This window comes from Schistocerca piceifrons, chromosome 1 (genome assembly GCF_021461385.2).
Source record: "Schistocerca piceifrons isolate TAMUIC-IGC-003096 chromosome 1, iqSchPice1.1, whole genome shotgun sequence".
Classification (NCBI taxonomy): domain Eukaryota; kingdom Metazoa; phylum Arthropoda; class Insecta; order Orthoptera; family Acrididae; genus Schistocerca; species Schistocerca piceifrons.
Genome location: NC_060138.1, coordinates 536,073,241 through 536,091,905, shown reverse-complemented (window position 1 = coordinate 536,091,905; position 18,665 = coordinate 536,073,241). Strand labels below are relative to the sequence as shown.

The 18,665-nt window shown below is 43.6% G+C and overlaps 1 long non-coding RNA gene across 1 annotated transcript in view; it reads right to left on the bottom strand.

Annotated features, from left to right (window-relative positions):
- Window positions 1-8,297: 8,297 nt before the first annotated feature.
- LOC124799072 overlaps window positions 8,298-18,665 on the bottom strand; it is a 358,440-nt gene continuing 348,072 nt past the window's right edge. The window contains exon 4 of the long non-coding RNA XR_007016980.1: window positions 8,298-8,351. This is a non-coding gene — a long non-coding RNA (uncharacterized LOC124799072). The remainder of the gene's footprint in view (window positions 8,352-18,665) is intronic.

Genomic DNA, 18,665 nt, shown 5'->3' with positions numbered 1-18,665 from the left:
AGAACCGCACGGCCACACCGGCCGGCTGCGAACATTAAAATAAAAGCTAATAATAGTATTTTTGCGCGTGACGGTTGCAGTGGTGTTAGGTGGGATGTGGAGAACGAAATGTGGCCCTCCCTAGCTTACTCGCAGCCATTTTTACGGCGCTCGGTCCGCGTCGCCAGAAGACTTAAGTCACGAGAGCATGTACCCCAGTGCCGTTCGCTCCTAGTGCAACTGTTTGACGTTATGTTGCGATCCTTGGGCAGCCATCTTAAATTAGTAATATCTGTTTTTATATAACCTTTCTAACATTAAGCTGTCGTACTTGAATAGAGATAACGTTTTACTCAATTTCGCAAGGGAGAAGTAAGGATTTTAAAAGTTTCCAGAATGAGATTTTCACTCTGCAGGTCCTGAGTTCGAGTCTCGGTCGGGCACACAGTTTTAATCTGCCAGGAACTTTCATTTTAAAAGTTGTTGTATCTTTCACGATGTTTTGTATGATCGACCGGAAACTGAGATAGAAAGTAGAAAGTTGGTACAAAAAACAAGTACTTTGATGTAAAATTTACTGTCAGTAGCTTTACCTCTCCTTGTACTCAGGAAAGCAGATGCAGGAATCTTGTATCGCCGTTCCAGGAAAGATCCACGTGGAGGCTGTTTCCTACTGCTGCCTCCTATCCATCGTGTCGATAACTGTGCAGACTGACTGTACGGTGTAGTGTTGGGTTCGTGTTTGTTATGAGTGAACGGAACGGATTGCGTGAAACCCGGTGCCGGCACATAGACCACTCCTCTCGAATAGTGCCAGGGAGCCGCCGAGGTCAACGACGGACGGATCGCCATCAACAGGGGACAAAGCGGAGAGGTTCGGAATTTAATCCAGAACATTGGCGCAAAGTCTGGTGATCAGGAACTATACGCCCCCGTTTCTCCTCCCCTTGCCAGCCAGATAGTGTCACTGAAAATTTTCCACCACTAAGATTCGAACTGGCGTACCTCCAAGACAAGCGCCACCGCACAAGCATGCGTTAGCGATCTCGGCTACGGAGTCAGGTTTGTGTATAATTGGAAATGAGTAAATTCAATAAACACTAGTGATACAGACACTTTGATGAAATCTATGTAAATTAACTCCCTTTTGATACGAACTGACAATTTTGAAATTTTAGTATGTTGTACAGACAAGAGGTTAACGATGACGTATGGCTTTTGACCATTATAACTTAAATATTTCAGCCATTATCCACATCTTAAGGTATCACTCAAAGCATGCAGGCGTTCACTCCATGTCTCTGAAAAATTCTATTATTTTTATCTTATTACGTAGGGTGATACATTTTACTGTGCTTCACTCTGGAAAAGAACCCCTTTCAGTGAAAAATTCTTAAACGGAATGCAAGGATCGGTTATAAAGATTAGGAGGGGTACGACTGATAGAGGCAATTGCGTTCACGAGCTGTTCAGAAGAGGGTGAGCTAAACGCCCTCCGCGGCAGCGCACGAAATCGGCCCCTATGCATCGCCAGGCAACTTGCTACGTCGAGCAAGTGAATGAAACACAATTTTAATGCCATACGCGTTTCGCCTTTATTTTCTGCAAGGCACCTTCAGTGGCAGGTTACGTGGACGATTTCCTACATATTACGCTCCTGTCGCATTTTTGGTGTTGTTCTTCTTTTTCTAAATGCCAATCTGCAGTTTTTTTCCCCACATTTCACAGCACTACGAACTTGACACTTGTTTCGATGCAACTGCAAGGTCATATTTCTGTGAAATGTGGGGGGAAAAACAGAAAATTGGCATTTAGAAGAAGAACAACAACACCAAAAATGCGACAGGAGCGTAATATGTAGGAATCGTTCACGCAGCCTGCCACTGAAGATGCCTTGCAGAAAATAAAGGCGAAACGGATTTGGCACTAAAATTGTCTTTCACTCAGTTGCTGTTACTCGGTCCATAAAGTAAAAATTATCAATACACCGTAATATTAAACGCAACTGAGGAAGAGGGGACTATAAAAGTGAGGATGCAACGTCGAGCATGTTCCACGGTACTGTCCCCACGTCTTTCCGCGTTCTGTCTTGGATCTGTTGTACTTCGAAAATACTTCGGGTTGATTTGTACGGAACTTCGTAATTAGAGCGATGAAGGAGTTGGTGCGTCCCCTTTATTGGCTGTCTCGCGTAAAGTCATCTGTGGTACATAGCTCGTGGCAAGTGGAGTGTTTTGAGTACGATGAACTGATGAATTAGACTATGAGATTTCAATGGTATCCACGTACGGTGAACAACTTTCATGATTAAATTTTACCGACGACAACTACGAGGCGGCTTTTACGCGTTACGTAAAAAGTAGCGTTGCGAGCGCTGAACGAGGGAACATTTCTAGTAGCCTACTTAAATCAGTTACGGAGTGTAAAGACTTGGTCGTAGCGAACGCAAAATTATTAACTCGAAAGCACAATCTAGTTGTTACGGAAAGGTGTGCTGAGAGCGTTAATAGGCGCACTATTTTCCTTCCTAGTATGAACTTGTAATTTCGGAGCTGCTGTAAAGAAGAAATTGCTGTTTTCAGGCAACACATTTGAAAGGCACCTGCGGTTGGAAATCGTTCGCGGACATTACTTTTCTAGTATTTTTCAGGTGCCACTCATAATCGTACGTACTGTAACTGTAGAGTGGGAAGCAAATGTGAAGTCTTACCTGCACAGTTCGAAATCTACGAACAACATTAAGCAGGCCCGGCGGGGTCAGGGATTTTCTCTGCCTCGTGATGACTGGGTGTTGTGTGACGTCCTTAGGTTAGTTAGGTTTAAGTAGTTCTAAGTTCTAGGGGACTGATGACCATAGATGTTAAGTCCCATAGTGCTCAGAGCCATTTGAACCATTAAGCAGGGGAAATGATCAAAAACAATCAGAAAGAAAGTCAAAACAAGGAATACAGCATCGAAATAATCCTGCCGTTTCCCCCTAGAGTGAAACTAGAAAATTATTGACTATCGCATGGATTCTTATCTTTGGCTTTTAAATTAAAACAAAAAGTAATGTTTTTAGTGTTGTGTTGGCAGAAGAGCCAACACCGTGTTGCTAGTGGAGGCCGAAATGCACGCGTTTTAGCTTACGCAGGCTGGCGTGAGGAGGGAAGGACTATACTGACGTGAGGTCTGGAACATGACAAGGAATGAGAATTCAGAAAGCGGACGAAATTAGTTTGATACTTAACTTTAATTCATTAATGATGAACGTCGCTCTTGACGGTACATGATTCACAATATTATCTGTTCAGAATACATTCATAGTAACTTAATATGGCGCTTTGGTAGATCGTAGCAAATGACGTAGCTGAAGGCTATGCTAAACTGTCGTCTCTGCAAATGAGAGCGTATGTAGTCAGTGAACCATCGCTAGCAAAGTCGGCTGTACAACTGGGACGAGTGCTAGGGAGTATCTCTAGACTAGACCTGCCGTGTGTCGGCGCTCGGTCTGCAATCACTGACAGTGGCGACACGCGGGTCCGACGTATACTAACGGACTGCGGCCGATTTAAAGGCTACCACCTAGAAAGTGTGGTGTCTGGCGGTGACACCACATTTAGTAACTTTCATTTATCACCTCTGTTCGAGAGATAGTCGTGTTACGTATACTGAAGTTAAGCAGCAATGAAAACTTGCACAACTGGATCAAAACACGCGATGTTCAATTAATGCTGCACACAAAGTATAGTAATATCCCAGCTTCAAATTAAGTCCGATATACGTAAAGTACAAACTCTTAGTCAGAAACTTAAGGAAGCCGGTATGATAGATTTTCTAACAAGTAAGAGAGCTTACACACACTCAGATCGAATGGAGTCACTCCCAATCGACTAATGGGCTTCTGACGTAACAGAGCACTGATGATTCGCCGTAAGAATCCAGTGGAATAGCGTCCCTGCGACTACTCAAAGTCCGTCCCGGAGCAGATAGCTGTGTAGCAATGGTTCTGGTTTATGTGCTGTCTTTCTGTTATCTGATGGAATGCTGCTTTGTGTTTTCCGAACAGCTTTTGAAATCTCCTGGAAAGCGAATGGCTGTAAATGGAATTACGACCGAGGCATGTGGCTAAGAGCTGAGTTACGTCACCGCTCGGCAGTACCTGAAGTTACTCCGCGAGGCGTCTTCGCCGCCTGTTTGGTGCTTACGCGTAAGAATGCAAAACGAAAAATTTGAGTTAAGTACGACATGAAAGTATGTGCAACTAAATGAGGGTCCCTCCACATGTTCTTCACGTTCTCTTAAGTAAGAAGAAGGGTGCGGACATATTGCTAACGGAGCGGTTTTTGCAACGATCTGGAACTAGATTCGACTCGATAGTCAGCAGTGTTTTCAGCATCAATATCAAGAATAAGAGCTTCGCGTTCTGTGTTCACATCGCAAGACAGTTTTCAAAGTAATACGTGTCCTGTGGAGGAGTTTGTCCTGCTACATCCACGTTTGGTACCAGTTGACGTCACTAAAAGCACACCAACGTTCGCAACGAATGTCATCACCAATTAGTTCTCTGGTCGAGTATGACTGCAGCTGCATTTGTTCGGTATTACAGGCAGTCCCGTTCGTTGGCAACGTGGTGAATTATTAGTGTCAAGATTTATTCAAACCACATATTCATCACACAGAGTGATAATTTTCCCCACGGTAACACGCTTTTTCCAACAGCTTGCAGCGATTTAATTTATTTTATTGAAGTCATATAATCATTGTTTTTTGCAGTTCGAATGCAGTGCATATCTATAAGTAAAGTAAGGAAGTGCTTACTATTTTTTATACTTAGTTTCTGAGTCCTTAAGCCTTACACCCTCTACCACAGAGTTGTGATTCTGGTCATTTTCGTGAAATGAATCAAATGCACAGAAGTGAAATGAATGGATTTAAGGAGTTAAAATAAATGAAAAAGCAGTTATATACATTATGTGATCAAAAGTATCCGGATACTTGGCTGAAAATGACTTATAGTTCGAGGCACCCTCCATCGGTAATGCTGGAATTCAATATGGTTTTTCGCCCACATTTAGCCTTGATGACAGCTTCCACTCTCGCAGGCATACGTTCAGTCAGGTGCTGGAAGGTTTATTGTGGAATGGCAGACCATTCTTCACGGAGTGCAGCACTGAGGAGCGGTATCGATGTCGATCGGTGAGACCTGGCACGAAATCGGCGTTCCAAAACATCCCAAAGGTGTTCTTTAGGATTCAGGCCAGGACTCTGTGCAGGCCAATCCATTACAGGAGTGTAACCACTCCGCCACAGGCCGTGCATTACGCACAGATGCTCGATCGTATTGAAAGATCGAATCACCATCCCTGGATTGCTCTTCAGCAGTAGGATGCAGGAAGGTGCTTAAAACATCAGTGTAGGCCTGTGCCGTGACAGTACTACGCAAAACAACAAGGGGAGCAAGCCCCCTCTATGAAAAACACGACCACACCATAACACCACAGCCTCCGAATTTTACTGTTGGCACTACACACGCTGGCAGATGACGTCCACCGGGCATTCGCCGTACCCACACCCTGCATCGGATCGCCACATTGTGCACCGTGAGTAGTCACTCCACACAACGGTTTTCCATTGTTCAGTCGTCCAATGTTTACGCCCTTACACCAAGCGTGGCGTCGTTTGGTATTTACCGGCGTGATTTGTGGCTTGTGAGCAGCCGCTCGACCATAAATCCAAGTTTTCTCACCTCCTGTCTAAGTGTCATAGACTTGCAGTGGATCCTGATGCAGTTTGGAATTCCTGTGTGATGGTCTGGATAGACGTTTGCCTATTACACATTACGACCCTCTTCAAATGTCGGCGGTCTCTGTCAGTCAACTGACGAGGTCCGCCTGTACGCTTTTGTGCTGTACGTGTCCCTTCACGTTTCCACTTCACCATCACATCGGATCAGTGGACCTAAGGATGTTTAGGAGTATGTAAATCTCGCATACAGACCTATGAAACAAGTGACACCCAATCACCTGACCACGTTCGAAGTCCGTGAGTTCCGCGGAGGGCCCCATTCTGCTCTCTCACGATGTCTAATGACTACTGAGGTCGCTGATATGGAGTATCTGGCACTCAGGAGCAGCACCAATGCACCTAATATGAAAAACGTATGTTTTTGGGGTCGTCTGGATACTTTTGATCACAGTGTAGATTCATTCGTTTCAGTGCCTTTAAATCAAATCCCTTGTGGCAGCGTAATTTGGCTGTAAAACAACTCTCTTTTTTTTTGTAAATGACACTTCATAATTATCGTTGACGATGTACTGGGGTATATATGTATCACGTTGTTGTTGTGGCGTTCTTTCCGAAGACTGGTTTGACGTAGGGTCCAAGTGACTCCTGTGCAAGCCTCATCGTCTCCGAATAAGTAACTACTGCAGACTACATCTGTTTGAACCTGCCCACTATATTCATCCCTTTGTCTCCCTCTACAATCCACAGTTTCTTCAGTTACCAAATGGGCGATTCCATGATGCCTCTGGGTGCGTCGCATCAACCTATCCCTTCTTTTAGTCACTGTGTGCCATGAAGTTGCATTTTACCCAGTCTGATTCAATATCTTCTCATTAGTTACTCGCTCCACCCATCTAGTGTTCAGCATTATTCTGTAGCACCACATTTCAAAAGCTTCTATTCTGTTCTTGCCTGAAGTGCTTATCGTCCACTCTTTTTTTGCCGTACAAGGCTACAATGCAGGCAACTACATTCAGATAATGTTTCCTAACACTTACGTTTACATTATATGATAACAAAAAAACTATTTCCAGAAATGGTTCTCTTGCTATTGCCAGTCTGCATTTTATATCCTCTCTGCTTCAGCCATTGCCTATTGTTTTGCCACACGAATATCACTACTTTGGGGGTCTCATTTCCTATCTAATTCCCTCAATATCTCGTGATTTAATCCGACTACATTTAAATCCCCTCTTTTACTTTTGTTGATTTTTCTCTAATAACCCCACTTCAAAACATTGTCCATTGCAGAGAGCTGCTCTGCCCTTCAAATGGCTCTGAGTACTATGGGACTTAACATCTGAGGTCATCAGTCCCCTAGAACTTAGAACTACTTAAACCTAACTAACCTAAGGATATCACACACATCCATGCCCGAGGCAGGATTCGAACCTGCGACCGCAGCGGCCGCGCGGTTCCAGACTGAAGCGCCTAGAACCGCTCGGCCACATCGGCCGGCCTAACCTAAGGACATCACACACATCCATGCCCGAGGCAGGATTCGAACATGCGACCGTAGCGGTCGCGCGGTTCCAGACTGAAGCGCCTAGAACCGCTCAGCCACAACGGCCAGCTCTTCCCTTCCAAATCCTTTGCTGTCTCAGAATTGTAATGTCGTTAGTAAACCTCAAAGTTTTTACTCCTTCTCTCTGAACTTTAGCTCTCTCTCTCTCTCTCTCTCTCTCTCTCTCTCTCTCTCTCCCCAAACTTCTTCTTGGTTTTCTTTACTTCTTGCTCAATGTACAGATTGAATAACATCGTGGATAACTCCATCTCACTTCCTTCTGAACCTTTGCTTCCCTTTCATGTCCTTCGACTCTTACTTTATCGTACGTTTTATAAAACTTACAGTACTGTCCTAGTTTTGACAAAAGATGTTTCAAAGAACTTCACCATTATAATACCGGCCTAATCCAAAGACTCTGTTGTCCTGTGGCGCTATACCCAAAGTCCATACCTTTGCAGCGTTTGGAAATCGTTGGTTGGAAACATTAGTGACAAGGAAAATTTGAGTCAGTCCTGGAGTCGAAGTCACATGTTTACAGCGACCGTTCTCGATAACCAGGGACCCAGTTTTCTGTCCATGTCAGGCACAAATTTTCAAAATGTTGTGATGTGTGTGAATTCCTAAGGGACCAAACGGCTGAGGTCATCGGTCCCTAGACTTACACACTACTTAATGTATCTTAACCTAACCTGCGCTAAGAACAATACACACACCCATGCTCGAGGGAGGAATCGAACCTCCGGCGGGAGAGGCCGCGCGATCCCTGACAGGGCGCCTCAAACAGCGCGGCCACTCAGCGCTGCTACAAATTTTCAATTCTTACTACATGTTCACAGTCCTCTTCGAATTCACTCGTCGCATTTTATACTTGCTACCCAATTACCTTTTACGTCCTATTTTACATCTGTCTTTGTGTAGGATATACACAAGTAATGGCACATTTAAAAGATACAACCGCGGCGGAAGTGGTGGGGAAGGGATAGGAGGCGTACGCCTGTTGCCACAGAGGCCAGCAATAAAACAGTTTAAGGAAGAAAATACTTACGTTGGAGAGTGGTCCAGCGCAAGTCACCCTTGCTCTTCTGTCACAGACCAGAACCTGGAACAGATAAATATACTGGTCAGGAAAAACACGTGAATTTTTAAATATAAGCTAAACTGTCAGTTGTAATGACGAACATCTGTTTTTTTTTCTTTTTACGCTCACTGTCGAGGCACTGAAAGCCGAGCCATTACTTGCAATCATTGCAGAAGCTCCGTCATGCAACAAAGGACAAATACCCATGAAGAGATAAGCTTGGTCTGCAGCGTAATGCCGGCCGCGGTGGTCTAGCGGTTCTAGGCGCTCAGTCCGGAACCGCGCGACTGCTACGGTCGCAGGTTCGAATCCTGCCTCGGGCATGGATGTGTGTGATGTCCTTAGGTTAGTTAGGTTTAAGTAATTCTAAGTTCTAGGGGACTGATTACCACCTGGTAGCGTGTGGGGGCGGGTACTTCGTGAACCACACTTACAAGAAAATGGCTCTGAGCACTATGGGACTTAACTTCTGAGGTCATCAGTCCCCTAGAACTTAGAACTACTTAAACCTAACGAACCTAAGGTCATCACACACATCCATGCCCGAGGCAGGATTCGAACCTGCGACCGTAGCGGTCGCGCGGTTCCAGACTGAAGAGCCTAGAATCGCTCGGCCACTCCGGCCTGCCCACACTTACACTCTCCATTTCCTGTTCCAGTCACGAAAAGTGCGCGGGAAGAAACATTGTTGGTAAGCCTGCTGTAAGTGATCGATTATCTTTGTTATTTTACCTTTACGGTCTTTTTGCGAGATATAGGTTCGTTGACTCTTCTAGAAACGTGCACTTTCGAAATATTAACAGTAAACTACACCGCGATGCACAACTGTTCTGTCGTAGTGTCAACCAATAAAGTTCGATGAGCATCTCTGCGCTGTTCTTCGAATTTCTCTATTTGTTCTATGATTTCTGTCTGGTAAGGGACACAAACTTAAGAGAAATTCTCAAATATCGGGCGAACGACGGTTTTGTAAGCTACTTCCCTCGTGTGTGGACTCAGCCGTCACGAATAAGAGGTATTCTAATGAATTTCAGCCTGGCATCTGCCTTTCCTACGATCAATTTAGCGCATGGACTTCAAAAATTAAGGTATACATGTCGTCCCAAGCTACGACCATGCCGAAACAAGAGTGCCGCATTGTTCTGGGTTTCCCGCGGACACAGTTCTGTTGCAGTACGGATAACAGCTGCATCGCGGCGTGCGACTGAGATGGCGTGGTGACTGGAAACCCACTCCAAAGTTGAAGTGGGCGGCACAGTACGAGTCTTGTGGGGAAAACGCCTAAATAGCACGTAGATTCTCTGCGAAGTACGGTCCAAATGCAGTGTCGCGTCCAGCCGAAGTGAGATGGTGCCAACAATTAGATCGAGGCCTCACATCTAAGTGACTGGCAAAGGATTCATCGAACCACCCTCACAATTCTCTATTATTCCAATCTGGTACAGCGCACGGAAAAAACTAACACCTATATCCTTCAGTGCCTGCTTTGATTTCCCTTATTTTGTTATGGTGATCGTTTCTCCCTATGTAGGTCGACATCAACAAAATATTTTCGCATTCGGAGGAGAAAGTTGGTGATTGGAATTTCGTGAAAAGCTTCCGCCGCAACGAAAAACGCATTTCTTTTAATGATTTCCTGCCCAAATCCCGTATCATTTCTGTGACACTCTCTCCCATATTTCGCGATAATACAAAACGTGCTGCCCTTCTTTGAACTTTACTGACTTAATCCGTCAATCCTATGTGGTAAGGATCCCACACCGTGCAGCAGTATTCTAAAACACGACCGACAAACATAGTGTAGGCAGTCCTTTTAGTACATCTGTTACATTTCCTAAGCGTCCTACCAATAAAACGAGTTCTTTGGTTAGCCTTCCCCACAATTTATTTATTTTTATTTATTTACACGTCAAGTTCCTTAGAACAAAATTGAGGAGCAAATCTCCAAGGACATGGAACGTGTCACTACATGAAATTACAACATAAAAGTAATAACAGATAAAAATGAAATGTTTATGAGCCCGAAAAAAATCAGCCCATAAGTTTAAGCAAACGCAAACAACAATACAACGAGAATCAGCTTAATTTTTCAAGGAACTACTCGACAGAATAGATGGCGTGACCCATGAGCAAAGTCTTCAGTTTAGATTTGAAAGCGCGTGGATTACTGCTAAGATTTTTGAATTCGAGTGGTAGCTTATTGAAAATGGATGCAGCAGTATACTGCACACCTTTCTGCACAAACGTTAAGGAAGTCCGATCCAAATGCAGGTTTGATTTCTGCCGAATATTAACTGAGTGAAATCTGCTTATTCTTGGGAATAAGGTAATATTGTTAACAAGGAATTACGGTAAAGAATATATATATATATATATATATATACATTGAGAGGTCAATGTCATAATACCCAGACTCGTGAACAGGGGTCGACAACCGCCCATTTCTGAGCCAAAAATACCCTTTTAGAATGGGAAGAGTTACCTCAAAATATAATACTATACAACATAAGCGAATGAAAATAAGCAAAGCGGACTAATTTTCGCGTTGAACCATCACTTATATCAGATACTGTACTAATAGCAAAAATAGCAGCATTAAGTCTTTGAACAAGATCCTGAACGTGGGCTTTCCACGGCAGTTTACTATCTGAACACCTAGAAATTTGAACTGTTCAGTTTCACTAATCATATGGCCATCCTGTGAAATTAAAACGTTGGATTTTGTTGAATTGTGTATTAGAAACTGAAAAACTGAGTTGTACTGTGATTCAGCGTTAGTTTATTTTCTGCAAGCCATGAACTTAGGTCATGAACTGCACTATTTGAAACCGAGCCAATGTTGCACACAGCATCCTCTACTACCAAGCTAGTGTCATCAGCAAACAGAAATATTTTAGAGTTACCCGTAATACTAGAGGGCATGTCATTTATATAAACAAGGAACAGGAGTGGCCCCAACACTAATCCCTGTGGCACCTCACATTTGACTGTACTCCACTCAGACCCCACATCACAGCCATTCTCAACATTGTGATGATCTTTTGCTGTTTGTTGCTTAAGTAAGAAGTGAACCAATTGTGAGCTACTCTCCGTATTTCCTAATGGTACAACTTCTGGAGCAATATCTTGTTATCAACACAATCAAACGCCTTAGTTAAATCAAAAACGATGCCTAGCGTTCGAAACCTTTTGTTTAACCCATTCAGTACCTCACAGAGAAAAGAGAGTGTAGCATTTTCACTTGTTAACGACTTCTAAAGCCGAACTGTACATTTGATAGCAAATCGTGTAATATACAACGATCAATTATCCTTAGATACACAGCCTTTTCAATAACTATAGCAAACACTGATGGCATAGAAACTACTGAGTACTTTAATCGTTCAGGAAACTGACAATTCCTAAAGTAAAAATTACAAATATGGCTAAATACAGGGCTAACATGTGCAGTACAGTACTTTAATATTCTGCTAGGCACTCCATCATAACCATGAGAGTCCTTAGTCTTCAGTGATTTAATTACTGACTCAATCTCCCCCTTGTCTGTATCACAGAGGAGTATTTCAGACATAAATCTCGGAAAGGGATTTGCCACGAAAGTTATACGATTCCCTGTAGAAACTAAATTTTTATTTAATTCACCAGCAAGGCTCAGAAAATGATTGTTAAATACTGTACATGTCAGTATCAGTAACAGAAATATTTTTAGTATGAACCGACTTCATATCGTCGACCTTGTGCTGCTGACACTTGTTTGACAACTGACCATATGGTACTAATTTTATCCTGTGAATTATCTATTCAATTTGTATACCACATACTCTTTGCCTTCCTAATAACGCTTTTAAGCACCTTACAGTACTGTTTGTAATGGGCTACTGTAGCTTGATTGTGACTACTTCTAAGATTTTGATATAATCCCGCTTCGTTCTACATGATTTCCTTATCCCACTAGTCAGCCACCCAGGCAGCAAGTTACTGCTAGTACCCCGTTTAGAACGTTCTAATGGAAAGCAGCTATCAAAGAGCACGAGAAATGTGTTAAGGAAATCATTATATTTATCATCTATGTCATCGGCACTATAAACATCCTGCCCCTCTTGTTCCTTGACTAGGTTTAAAAACTCTCTATTACTGTTGGATTAGCTTTCCTACATAGTTTGTAATTAAATGTGACATTTGTTTCAGTACTAAAGCCTTTCAGTGTTAAAATTTGTGCATCATGGTCTGAAAGGCCATTCACCCTTTTACTAACAAAATGCCCATCTAGTAATGAAGAATGAATAAAAATTTTGTCTATGGCTGTGCTGCTGTTCCCCTGCACCATAGTTGGACAAAGCACAGTCTGCATCAGATCATATGATTTTAGGAGATCTACTAACATCCTTTTTTCTTGCACAGTCATATACAAAATTAATATTGAAGTCACCACATACAGCTAATTTTGGTACTTCCTATAAAGTGAAATAAAGAACCAGCTAGAGCAGAAAAGCTCTGAAGTCAGAGTTAGGGGACCTATGAACAACAAAAGTCAGAAGTTTAGTATCACTAAATTCAACTGCCCCTGCACAATATTCAAATATCTGTTCAGTGCAGTGCCGTGATACATCTATATACTCAATTGGAATACTGTTTTATACGTACATGGCCACTCCCCCACCCCGCAAGGAACTCCTTGAAAAAACAGCCAGCCAGTCTGTTCCTTCCAATTTAAGTTGTTCGTAATTGTAATGCCTAGGTATTTACGGCCTTTAGATTTGACTGGTTTATCGTGTAACCGAAGTTGAACGGACTCCTTTTAGCACTCATGTAGATGACCTCACATTTTTCGTTATTTAGGGTCAATTACCAATTTTTGCGCAACACATACATCATTTCTAAATCGTTTTGCAATTTGTTTTGATCTTGTGATGACTTTACTAGTCGATAAACGACAGCATCATCTGCAAACAACCTAAGAGGGCTGCTCATATTGTTCCCTAAATAGTTTATATAAATAAGGAACAGCAAAGGGCCTATAACACTACCATGGGGAAAGTCAGAAATCACGTCTGTTTTACTCGATGACTTTCCTAGAATTACTACCAATTGTGACCTCTCTGAGAGGAAATCACGAATCTAGTCACATAACTGAGACGTTATTCCATAAGCACGCAATTTCATTACAAGCCGCTTATGTGGTACAATCTCAGAAATACGGAATCAATTTGAAATCCCTTGCCAATATCACTCATCGAGTAATTGAAAGATAGGAGTGTTTTGACCGCTGTTTCCCAGACGTGATTGCAAGGTTGGAAAAAAGTGTCTTCTATCTGTGTCTGTTTGAAGTGTAGTAGAGCATTTAATAAAAACTACTTGGCCCGGCGTAATTACGAACAACATACTTCTCGAAGTCCTCTCGAATATTGGCCATTGCAATTGAAATCGCTCCTTAGGTATACTCCCAGGTATTTGAAGGATGTTACTGCTTCCAGTTATTGTTCAGTAAGGGTATGATTACATAAGATTTCCAGATAATTACGGTATTAGTTTTCATGTCTCTATACTGACGGCCAAATACCAAACCTTGTACCGGTCGTCTATCCTCTGCTAATCTCCTTGCAATTCGCTACATTTTTCTAGCGTTGCGACTCCTCTGTATGTCGATGCATGCTTATGGAAGCTGACTGAAGGGAAAGGGTGAACCCGGTGCAAAACTTGTGCCTCCCGAACTGCACCAAGGTGATCGCTGAGCTCTTTCTTCCCATCTGCCGGGCGGTTCTTCTTCATCAGCGGCACATGTCTGATGGTCAAGAAACAAACACCGTCACCGGTAACGAACTTCTTGCCCTCACACGTACTCGAATCGCCTGTAAGTCGGTCGTGCGCCATTGCCTTTGGCATACGTAAGCGTCTTTGGCTGCAGAGACGCGTTAATGGAGCGCTTCTGAAGAAGTCCGCATCCTCAGCTGAGTGACTAGCACGTCCGACTGCCATGCAGCAGACCCGGGTTCGATTCCCGGCCGCCTCGGAGATTTTCTCTTCTTGGGGAGTGGGTGTTGTGTTGTCCTCCTCACCGTCATCTTTATCATCGTCCACACGCAAGTCGACCAGTGTGACGTCAACTGAAAAGTTTGCAACTTGGCGGCGAGCTTCCTCAGGTGAACACTCCCGGCCATCTATGACATACTTCATTTCTACGGTAGAGGTATTTTCAAAATCCTGTAAGTAGGGAACAAGTGGACTGAACTCAGTCGAACTTTGAACGAAGACTAATGAAGTATCTACTTCCATTGACGTGTAAGATTTTGTTGTTCTCGCACTCGCACTGTCTTATGAATTTATGAAACGAGCACATAAGGGCAGTTGGCGCGTAGGCGAATGACGACTATTGTTTATTAGGAGTTTTTGGGAAAACGCAGAACTCTTCTGCAACCCCATTCATGAGTACTGCTCGACTCTTCGGTTCAAATGGCTCTAAGCACCATGGGACTTAACATCTGAGGTCATCAGTCCCCTAGACTTAGAACTACTTAAACCTAACTAAGGATATCACACACATCCATGCCCGAGGGAGGATTCGAACCTGCGACCGTAGCAGCAGCGCGGTTCCAGACTGAAGCACCTAGAACCGCTCGGCCACAGCGGCTGCCGACTGTTTGGAATCCCTACGTCTGATTAGAAGACGACTTCTATGGCCGGTCGAGGAGGCCGAGCGGTTCTAGGCGCTTCAGTCTGGAACCGCGCGACCGCTACGGTCGCAGGTTCGAATCCTGCCTCGGGCATGCATGTGTGTGATGTTCTTAGGTTAGTTAGGTTTAAGTAGTTCTAAGTTATAGGGGACTGATGACCTCAGATGCTAAGTCCCATAGTGCTCAGAGCCACTTCTATGCGATTCAGAGGTTTGTCGCTAGATATGGCACCAGTAGGTTCGGTCAGCACGACAGCTTTGTGAGCTTAGATGGGAATGCCTTGAAAGAAGAAGGCAGTCTTCTCGTGATACGCTACTAATAGAGTTAAAAAAAAGCATTTGCGACAGACTGCTTCCAACATTAGGGCTCATACAGTGGCATATACACAGACAGTTTTTCTTAGCTCCGTTTGCGAGTAGATTAGGAAAGGGAATGAGTAACAATAGCACAAAGTAAGCTCTGCCGTGCGCTGTTCAGTAGCTTCGGAGTATGTATGTAGATGTAAACGTAGACGAATTCTGGCACGTAATGCGTAACAAAACATTAAGCGATAGGGGTGACAGTGGCATAGCATCTCTGTTATTGAGGAAACAGAGCGCGTAGCTCGTTCAGCCGATTCGTCTCGCAATACACCGTACATTTATCTTTTACCTTGCAACGATCACGACGTCGACAATATGAGCAAGAGGACCTGAGATACCAATCAGCGGTGAGCACGGGAATTTTCCGTCACGGCAAACCGTGACGCTCGGGTCACGTTGCGAATCTTTGTGGTCCGGACTCGGGCTGCGCGCAAATTACCTGCCTCTCTGTGTTGGCAGCGGACATTGGCGAGGCAGCCGCGGTCACGTACGCTCGCAAAGAACGTTCAGAAGAAGCGAGAGGCGAACTCCTACTGAGGCTGCGCCCAAGGAGTGGTTCGTGGGGAGCGGCCAAGGACCAACTCAACCGCGATTGCTAGCTAGAGTCTAGTGGGCAAGTCAAGCACCGTCACAGAGAAGCAGGTGGGCAGATGTTCTCTTTTAAGATGTGCCTCATTATAGCTGCACACCTCCACGTCTCACTTGTGTTCCCAGCAACGGTACTTTGTTGCAGGAGCTAGACCCAAACGCCCAAGAGCATTCGACAACCAAAGCGAGCACATGCAGTGTCCTGTAACGTGACTAGTAGTTACAAAGATGACTATCACTGCACGCAGTAAACTTTCTGGTTTTAATTCTAGCGGTTGCATCTTATGTGATCGCTTTCATATCGCCGTTTTTAACAGTGTAATTGTACTATACATCGAAAACTATGTTTCCTTTCTTCCAGCGTTCCCGTTACAGTTCCCCCAAGTATTTTTGTTACACTTTTGTATGGACTATATCCACCTGTTGCGATCCCTGCAACGAGCATTCAATTTCGTTCGATGTCTGTTGTCATATTTACTTAATAAGTCCTCAAAACACTGGAACTGAACTCTACAAATGGTCGCACTAGCGTCTCTCCTTCACAAATTCACGGCCTTATTTTAATGAATACAGCAACCAGCCACTTTTTTAATGTATTTTTATTTATGTAATACGTGTTTAGGGCTTTTACTCATCTTCAGTTGGCGTAATACACATTCGAATATTCAGTTAGTAAAAACATCGACTGCAATTTGGATGTTGCAGTGTCTTACACAAAATAAAAATTTTGCTTAGCTACTATATTCCGTAAGTTGTATATTTACGATACATTACTCGTTGGATGTACTTATTTCCTACTCTGTGTGTTGTTGTTTCGATTTTCGCATTTGTAACCGTGCCATAAGCATTTCTTCATTTGTATGCTGCTCAAAAGCAGCACAATATCCGCCACGCTGCGACTGACAGCTTTGTTCGCATCGGAAAATTATGTCTGTACTCAAAGTTTATTTCTGTTATATCCAATGTGAGCCTACCCAATGTTCATGCATTACATAACGTAATAGTTTTACATCATGTACATCAGTTGTTTTGCCTTTATTCTTTGTACATGTCACTCCAACTGTGAATAAAAAATGTAACACTAATTTTTATGTAACATGTACTTCATTATTTTTGTAATATTCAGTATAGTCTAATTAACCGCTCACTACTGCACTTATTATGTAACCACACACAGTACTGAGCACATTCATATTAAGCACTTTCAAATTTATAGTCATACAGAAGCTTAAACTAGAAATAGTACTTTGAGAACCTAAGTAAAATATAGTTCCAACTATAATCATAATTTCCCAGTGTGAAAAAAATGGATGTCAGTCGGCAGTATGGTGGATACTGCGCTCTTTTTGTGCAGCATACAAATGAAGATATGTTTAAGCGATGAATATAAATGTGAAAATCGAAACAACACGCAGAGTAGAAAGTAAGTACATCTAACAAGTAATATTAGTACCTCCGTCTTCACGCCACGAGTGGCCTACCGCGACCATCCGACCGCCGTGTCATCCTCACTGAGGATGCGGATAGGAGGGGCGTGGGGTCAGCACACTGCTCTTCCGGTCGTTATGATGGTATTCTTGACCGAAGCCGCTACTGTTCGGTCGAGTAGCTCCTCAATTAGGATCAGGAGGCTGAGTGCACCCCGAAAAATGGCAACAGCGCATGGCGGCTGCATGGTCACCCATCCAAGTGCCGGCCACGCCTAACAGCGCTAACTTCGGTGATCTCACGGGAACCGGTGTATCCACTGCGGCAAGGCCGTTGCCAATATTAGTACCTACACAAAAGTATTATTTTTCACACCCACGTCAGCATCTAAATTGCAGTCGACGTTTTAACTGAAGACTGAACTGTGTGTTACGCCAACTGAGTATGTGTGAAAGTAGAAACGCTTATTGGCATGAATAAAAATACATAAAAATGTGACTGTTTCATGTATTTCTTTATCTAACACAAAGGGCGTTCAATAAGTAATTTTTTCCGGTCAATTCCGGTTGAAAAAAAGTGGAATTTGTTGTGGTACATCGAGCAATATTCCCGCTTTAGTCCCTATGGTTTCATGAAGTTCCGATACATGGCGGTGTTACATGTAGAGTCTGTAACATAGGTGCTTTCAAAGCTGAGAGCTGTCATTGAGTTTCTTTTGGAGGAAAACCAGGGCATCGCACACGTTAATAGGCGCTTCCATAATGTCTACGGAGACTTGGCAGTGAAAGAAAGCGCGGTGAGTCGTTGGACGTGGCTTCTACTGTCATCGCAACAAGATCGAGCAAACCTGTCCGATGTCTCGCGTGCCAGACGGCCACACACAACCGTGTTGGTACGTGCGGACACACTCATTCGATACGGCCAACGGATCGAACAAACACTTCGTTTCACAACTAGACTTCTCAGTTGGTTGTGCTGACAACCACCAGTCGACGTACTCAAAGGTACGCGCGCGCTGGGATCCTCGCCACCTAACAGAAAACCACAAAAAGGAACGAAGGGTATTCTGTGCGGAACTGCTATTGCGTTATAAGGCGGATCGTGACAGCTTTTGTTGAACATCTTCACTGGCGATGAAACACGGGTTCATGACTTCCCACCGGAAATCAAACGGCAATCCACGGAATGGTGCTACACCACCTCTCCTCCGAAGAAAGTGTTAAAAGCTGCATCCTCAGACGGTAAAGTTATGGCAACGGCTTTCTGTATCTCTGAAAGGACTATTC